Below are 7,550 nucleotides of genomic sequence, written 5' to 3'. Positions count from 1 at the left end.
GCTCAGGGTGCTGGGACACAAATGTGGGGGACATGGGAGTAACCCCCTGCCCAGGGTCTGCTAGCTCTGTCAGCATTTGGGGTCTTCACACAGCCCCAGGCAGGATGATGCCAGAGGACAAGGCTGGGTCAAGCCCAGGGGCAAGCCCAGAAGCTGAGGCTTCTCCCACACAGCTTCTGTCCAAGATTCCTAAGCAGGACTCTCTCTGACACTAGAACTGGGGCTGTCAGCTTCCAGGGCAGCTGGGGGCATTGGTGCCCACCACGGAGCCGTCCTGTTCCCACAGTGGAGGTTGATGTCCCAGAAAACCACCAGACCAAAAGGTCAACCACAGCAATCTCAGAGGTGATGGAGGCAGCTGGTGAGCACCAGAATGGGATGAGACCCCATGGAACCAGGACTGCCACCAGCCCAGTAGAGCCCTCAGGAGGGGATGGGGCTCTGGCCCACACCTGGGCATGGCTCAGCATTGTGTAGCTGGAGCCAGCAGAGTACCTGACATGTCTGGAGAAACATCATCACGTAACACAAAGCTGAAGAATGACATCACAGCGTTGTTTCACAGGCTTCTGGTCACCTTTCAAAGTTCCTTCACTTTTCCCCTTTCCTTCAGGTTTTATTTGGGAAGATGAAGGACAGAGGCTGAAACTAGTCCTGGGACATCACACAGTGCAGAAAAAGGAGTGGATGAATGAGCTCAATGTCGCCAGATACAAAACAGAGAAAATCAATAGAAAAATTGAGACACTGAATCCATGAGACCTGGGATGGCACCCAAGCCCCTCCTTCCACCACAGAGGCTGTGGCTGAACAAAGTGAAGAGGCTTCCAAGACACTCAGATTGATAACTACTCATAGGTCAGTAAAAGAAAAGTAAAGGAGTTGAATGCAGGCAATAAAAGTGCACTCTCCTGGAGAGGAATTTTATTCCAAGATTGAACCTGAATCTTCCAAGCTTCAGCTGGTGACTGTTTACCCCATTGCATCATTCAGCACCACCAAGAAGGGTTCAACTTTATCATGAAGCTATGTTAGAGGAAATTTAGGCTGATTAACAGGGACTAACACCCCCAGGCTCCCCAAGGAATGGTCCTGGCCCCAAAGCTGCCAGAGCTCCAGGAGCATTTGGACAGTGCTGCCAGGGATGGACAGGGTGGGATTGTTGGGGGACTGGGCAGGGACAGGGGCTGCACTGGATGGTCTTGGGGGTTCCTTCAGCTCAGGATATTCTGTGATTCTCTGACCTTAGCCACTGACTGTTCTCAGAATCCTTCCCCCAGCCCAGCCCTGCCCCCTCCTCCTGGTGCAATGTGTGCCAGCCCCACGAGCATGTTGATATTCCTTGTCCAGGCCTCTCCAGTTTCTTCACATCCCTCTTGAACAAAGAGACCACATCTGGACACTTCCTTCAGACATCTGCCTGTGCCCTCCCCAACAGCTCCCACTATGGGCTTTGCCTTGCTCTGAGGAAAAACAATAAGCTGATGTCCACCCTGAGGTGCTCTGTTGCTTCCAGGGTTTTTTCAACAGGGTCCTTCCAGCTCAGACAGTTCAGAATCTTCCCGTAATGTCCTGTGATGCCATCCATGGGAAGGACATGGATGAGGCATTGCCACAGCTCGGTATCAGGAAGGGATAATGAATCTCTTTTCCAGGTTCCAGGCATCCTGCAGGCTTTCTTCCCACCACTGCATGTTGGATACCTCTGACTGACAGCTCCTCATGACAGACACCAGTGAGGAGGTCTTGTTCAGGGGTTTACAAATCAGCAGAGGCTGAAAACCATCAAACAATTTTCCTGCAGCTGTAAGTTCCACCAGGAAATGATCCATACTTGCTGTTCTGAGCTGCTTTTTGGGGCTATTTTGGGCAGGCAGAAAACTTTGACCTCAAGGAAAAGCCAGCTGAACCCAGTCATAATGTGGAGAAATCAGGTATTCTGCTTCCCCAGAGACAGAGCAGGATCCACCTTCCCTGACAGACAGGTAGGGCTTTTGGTGACAATGTGGTGGCCATGGCTGAGGAGAAGTTGTGGCAGTGGCTGTGATGGAGCCACCAGCGCCCCATTCCACCAGCATATCATCCATGGGATCAGAGGAGCACAGTGATACTTTCGGCTTATCCTCTCCTCCACCAACACTGCAACACTGATCTGCCTCCCATTTCCTCCTGACTTCCCAAAGCAGAGAAGGAGCTGTTGGGTTGGACAACAGCACATGTTTTTGGCTTGGCCAGCGAGCAGCAATAAAAGCCAGCCTGCTGCCAACAATTCATTTCCTGTTTCAGGCCCTACCAAAAATAAACCCAGAAGGGAAACTCCAATGAGAACGAAGCACACAGGAGACAACCCAGAGCTCTCAAAACTATATAGGAAATTTCTCTCTCAGTGTTCACTAGGAAGGGGGATGGCAGTGTCAGAGGGAATTTCATGCTGGATGGGGGAACGTGAAGGGGTTTGGGCAGCTCTATCAGAATTATAGGAATATCAATATATATGCAGCTGACACTTCCTGTGGCTATGCTATAGGTGGGGAAATGGCCATTTCCTTCTCTGCCTCACAAAGTGGATGCAGGGTCGTGACTGCCTTCCCCAGGACACTTGGCTGCAGGGATGGCCACAGTGGTGATGCTGCAATGTCCCCAGGCTGTGTGGGTGATGTCCTCATGCAGCCACCACCCAGCTGGCACTGGGCTCTCTGCTGCCAGGCTGCATGGGTCACCCCAGGGGACCTCAAAGAGTCACAGTCACTGCAGCACTGCCAGAATCACTTCCCACTCCTCAGCACAGCCATCGGCAGCCTCATCAACATCTCTTGGGGATAGTTGGTGTTTGAGGAGGGCTCTGGTGGTGTTTCAGTGGCAAGAAATAGAAGCCTTTTGCGGGCCATCAGCTGCTGCTGTTGTGCTGTCCTGGTACCCACCAGCTCCTGACCCAAGTAGCACCAAACCTACAGAGCCAAGGACGGGCCCTGTGCTCCTGCAGGATGGCAGCATCAGCATCAGCATCCAGGAGGAAGGAGAAACCTGTGCCCCAGGGGTCTCTGTGAGCATGGCTGGTGGCTCTGGGACCCTGCAGCACCAGCCCTGGCATGGCACAGACACCTTGATCCAGCTCCTGCAGCTTTGCCTTGGGATGGTGGAGCCTCTGGGTGGGTATGTGCAGCCTTTTCCCTCATGGCAAAATGGGGCAGGGGGGTGGGGAGTGCTTTGTCTCTGCACCCCATGCCCAAGATGCCACAAAACACAGGACATGGATAGAAATACATACTCCAGGAGTATATGCACTCACATAAAAATATGTTTATATATTATAAGCATCATTTTTAAGTCAATATATTTTCTATATTTTTTTTATTCCTGGAATGTATAGGAGTGTATATTATATATAATTTTTAAATATATATAAAAATAACATAATATAAAAAAGGTACTTGTATGCACTCCTATACACTCCAGGAGTAAATGTTTTTCTATTTCTATATTTATTTTTGTATATAGACACCTACACTCTCCTAGATACTCCCACAGCACATGGTACATACACTTACACATTTATAACATAGATTTACATACTTCTGTAGTTTTATGCATATGGTAATATATATCTATACACACACAAACACAGTATGTATATATACACAAAAACTTATGTACTTACCTGTTTTGCAAAGCTCCAGGAGCTGAAGGTGCGGACATTGAGGTGAGACTAAGCCTGCCCACAGCACCCAGGTGCCAGCCCCATCCCCGCTGGCATCATGGCAGCGCCACCCAGGCATCTCTCAACACCGTGCCCACAGACCAGGTTTTGTAATGCTGAATCCAACAAGGGCTCTCCTGGGTCCTTCCCTGAGGACCTGGCCTTCAGGGGGCTCCAGCACGGACTTGCAGGGCAGCAGGGCAGCAGGATGTCTGGCAGGGACTTCCCCTCCCAGCGCCATCCGAGCAGCAGCTCCAGGCTCTTCGAGCAGGACCTCTCTGAAGCCATTTTGTCCCCACCGATGGGCACTCAGGGCTGGTCACCTCTGCCCTGTCCTGCACTGCCATGCATTGCATGGGCTTCCAAGTGGGGACGCTCCTTCAGCTCATGGAGAGCTTAGGGGCCCTGCAGCCCTGCCCATTCATCCTGAGGACCTGAGGATGGGGTTCCCATCAAGGTGTGTGCTCAGGTGTGCACAGGAGGTGTGCCCTGCGCAGCCCTGCTGTCCATCCTGAGGATGGGGTTCCCATCAAGGTGTGTGCTCAGGTGTGTACAGGAGGTGTGTCCTGTGCAGCCCTGCTGTCCATCCTGAGGATGGGGTTCCCATCAAGGTGTGTGCTCAGGTGTGTACAGGAGGTGTGTCCTGTGCAGCCCTGCTGTCCATCCTGAGGATGGGGTTCCCATCAAGGTGTGTGCTCAGGTGTGCGCAGGAGGTGTGCCCTGTGCAGCCCTGCCCATCCATCCTGAGGATGGGGTTCCCATCATGGTGAGCACTCAGGTGTGCACAGGAGGTGTGCCCTGTGCAGCCCTGCCCATCCATCCTGAGGATGGTGTTCCCATCAAGGTGTGTGCTCAGGTGTGCACAGGAGGTGTGCCCTGTGCAGCCCTGCTGTCCATCCTGAGGATGGGGTTCCCATCAAGGTGCGCACTCAGGTGTGCGCAGGGAGGGGCTGCACCGGACCCCACTGCAGGCATCGGGGGGATTGTGCTGCACCTCCTGGCCGCACTCTCTGCAAACCCACCTCGGCTCCATTTTAGGCTCTCCCTCACCCATGGACCAGTGGAAGTGTTTCCACGTGATCCAGGACCCCAGTTAATCCCTGGCCGCAATGAGCTGCACAGAGCAAAGGAGCTTCTAACACACAGAGCCATCGCTGGGCAAATCCAAGAGCCTGAGCCTTTATTTCAGCCTCTGCAAGCATCATTTGGGAAAAATCCACATTTTTGCAGGGAAAGCATGAGGGCACTCTATCCAAGTGTTTTGAGCGGGAGAGGAGGAATAATCAGGCAGAAGTCAGGCAGAGGCTCCAGGTACCTGATTCATCCCCAGCCTGTGCTCGCGGCCATCGCTGCTGCCCGTGTTTAGTCTGGGTGGGAGCACAAATCACTGCTCAATGTCATCGCTCTGCCCGGATCTGGATTTCATTAGGAGCCACATGATCGGCCCTGGCTGCTGCTGGGGGCTGGCTGCGCTCCCCCCGAGGAGCTGCACAGGATGCAGGGCGGGGGTCGGGCCGTGGGGCTGAATGGGCTCCTTGTCTGCAGCAGAGAAGCCACAGCCACCTCGCTGGGACGGGTGTTTTGTCCCCCTGAGGGGCTTGGAGACCCCCAAAATATCCTGAGGGGAAGGGAGTGCAGCCTGCAGCTGTCCCTGCTCAGCTGGTGACCGTAGGGGCACAGCAAGGGGGACCCTAGGACCCACGAACTGGGGTCCCTGCCCAAAGTCAGGCTGCAGGCTCAGAAGGACACAGGGCCAACTGGGCAGCCCCAGCCAAGGGATAGAAGGGGCTGGCTCCAGGCTGCTGTAAGCCCTACATACAGTCATATCCTTTACATCTCTTGCATCCCGTGGATACTTTACATCCCACTGCAACTCTTACATCCCGTTGCACTCTCTGAATCCCTTGCAGCTTGCTTGCATGCATTATTGATAGCCTGCTGCAGCCCTTTAAGCATCCTGTACATCCCTTATACCCCTTGCATCCTTTCTGAATTTCTTATGTCCCGCTGCATCCTTTGTGTCCCCTGCAGCCTGCTGTGTCACTTGCATCCTGTACATGCTTTGCACACACCCCTTGCAGCCCATGGCCCCTGCACACAACTCCCAGCCAAGTCCACACACTTCAGTCTCACCCGAGGTCATCCTTGCTTATGAAGCCCTGTGCAGTGACCTGGGAGCTCCTGCCCCAGCCAGCTGGGAGCCTCCCCGGCCGGCCCAGGGGGAGCAGCTCCTGCCCCTTGCCAGGCTCCCCAGGCAGGGTGCTGTCCATGGGGTGATACAGACCTGTCACCTCACCTCAAACAGACCTGACACACTTCTCTCTGCAGGTGGCAAAGACATGAGATGCTCCTGAGCTTCTGAGCCACAACCCACATGAATTTGCCCTGACTGAACATCCATGTCCCATCCCAGGAATGATGTGCGCTCAGGACACGTGGCTGCCAGCATCTCCTCTGAGTCCCTGTGGAGCTTGGCCCAGACAGCCAACGCCTGGACGTGTTTTCTGCCATGTTTCCAGTGATGCACGCTGCCCTCCCAGCCCGGGAGCCCTGGGTGTCCCAGCTGCAGCAGCAGCCAGCGGGCAGGAGAGCGTGCAGGCTTCACCCGGCACCTCCGCGAGCCAGCGACCACCTCGATCCAGGTCTTATTTTAGCTGCAGCTCAGGGGTGAAATTCCCGTGCAGATATTCAGCTCCAGAGGCCAGAGCAGGGGAAACACTTTTACTCTGAAGTGTTTAAATTGGAATAAATCCGGTGAGCCTGAGGCTGAGGCTCTGGCAGTCACAGCCATGCCCTCCCCTTGCCCAGGAGATGAGGTGAGGGCCCACAAAAGGTTAAAGTGGCCTGAAAAAGGAGGGGGCAAGGCTGGGGACAGGTGGCAAAGCCAGGGTGGTGGCTGACCGTGCAGCCAGTGCAGGATGGAGTCTGAGGGCTGCTGCTGGAGTCCCTACCCCAGAGGGCTGCTGCAGCTCTTAGAGGGTCCAAAGAGGAGTTGGAGGAGACTTGAGGAAACCATCCAAGCCAAGCTGGCTGAGAGACAGATCCAGCCTTGAGGAGAGCAGCCCCCCAGACCTGGCCTGCGGGGGGTTGCTGCTTCAGGAAAAGCCTGGCTCCAGCCCTGGCCCGGGCTCCAGCCAGGCACTAACTGCAGGCCCCGTGCCTTGGGCTGTGCTCCTGCCATGGCCAGGCCAGCTCGGGCCACACTCGTGCCATGGCAGCAGAGCCACTGCTGGGGTGCTCGCCAGCTCCCAGCCCAAGGACCAGCTATGCTGACCTGTCCCTGACTCCACAGGAAAGGCAGTAAAGCCATGTTTGGGGCAGAATTTGCAGAGCATTGGCCTCTTTCAGTGAAGCTGGCTGTCCGGTGACACCACGCTCACCGAAGGCTGGGGAGGCCACTCCCAGCTCTGGAGTGGTGACTCAGAGCCATGGTGATGTGGCTGCTCTCCCAGGGACTCCAGGCTAGGACAGACATCTCCTGCAGGAAGGTGTGTGCTCAGGGTGCTCGGGGATTATTCCCCATGGCAATATACCCCCATACACCAGGTTCCACAGACACTCCACTCCTGTTGTATTTCTTGTCCCCCTGCTTCCCCCCCAGCCTCCTCTGCACCACCAGCATGAGGAAAGCCCCACAGCTGGTTTAGGGGCTCAAGAAGCAGCAGGACAAGATCAGCCACAGATTCCTCTGCGCCAAGGCAAGGAACATCTCATTTTCCCAGTACAGAGGTCCTGTGGCCATGAGTACACAATTGTGGCCTCATCCTGCCCAGCAGGGAGAGTCCCACTGGGCTCTTCCCCAGCCACTCTCTCACTCCATGGTGGGGGTGACAGGGTGAGCAAGGACAGACGA

Source organism: Melospiza melodia, chromosome 20 (assembly GCF_035770615.1).
Source record: "Melospiza melodia melodia isolate bMelMel2 chromosome 20, bMelMel2.pri, whole genome shotgun sequence".
NCBI classification, from domain to species: domain Eukaryota; kingdom Metazoa; phylum Chordata; class Aves; order Passeriformes; family Passerellidae; genus Melospiza; species Melospiza melodia.
This window is presented reverse-complemented; position numbering follows the sequence as displayed.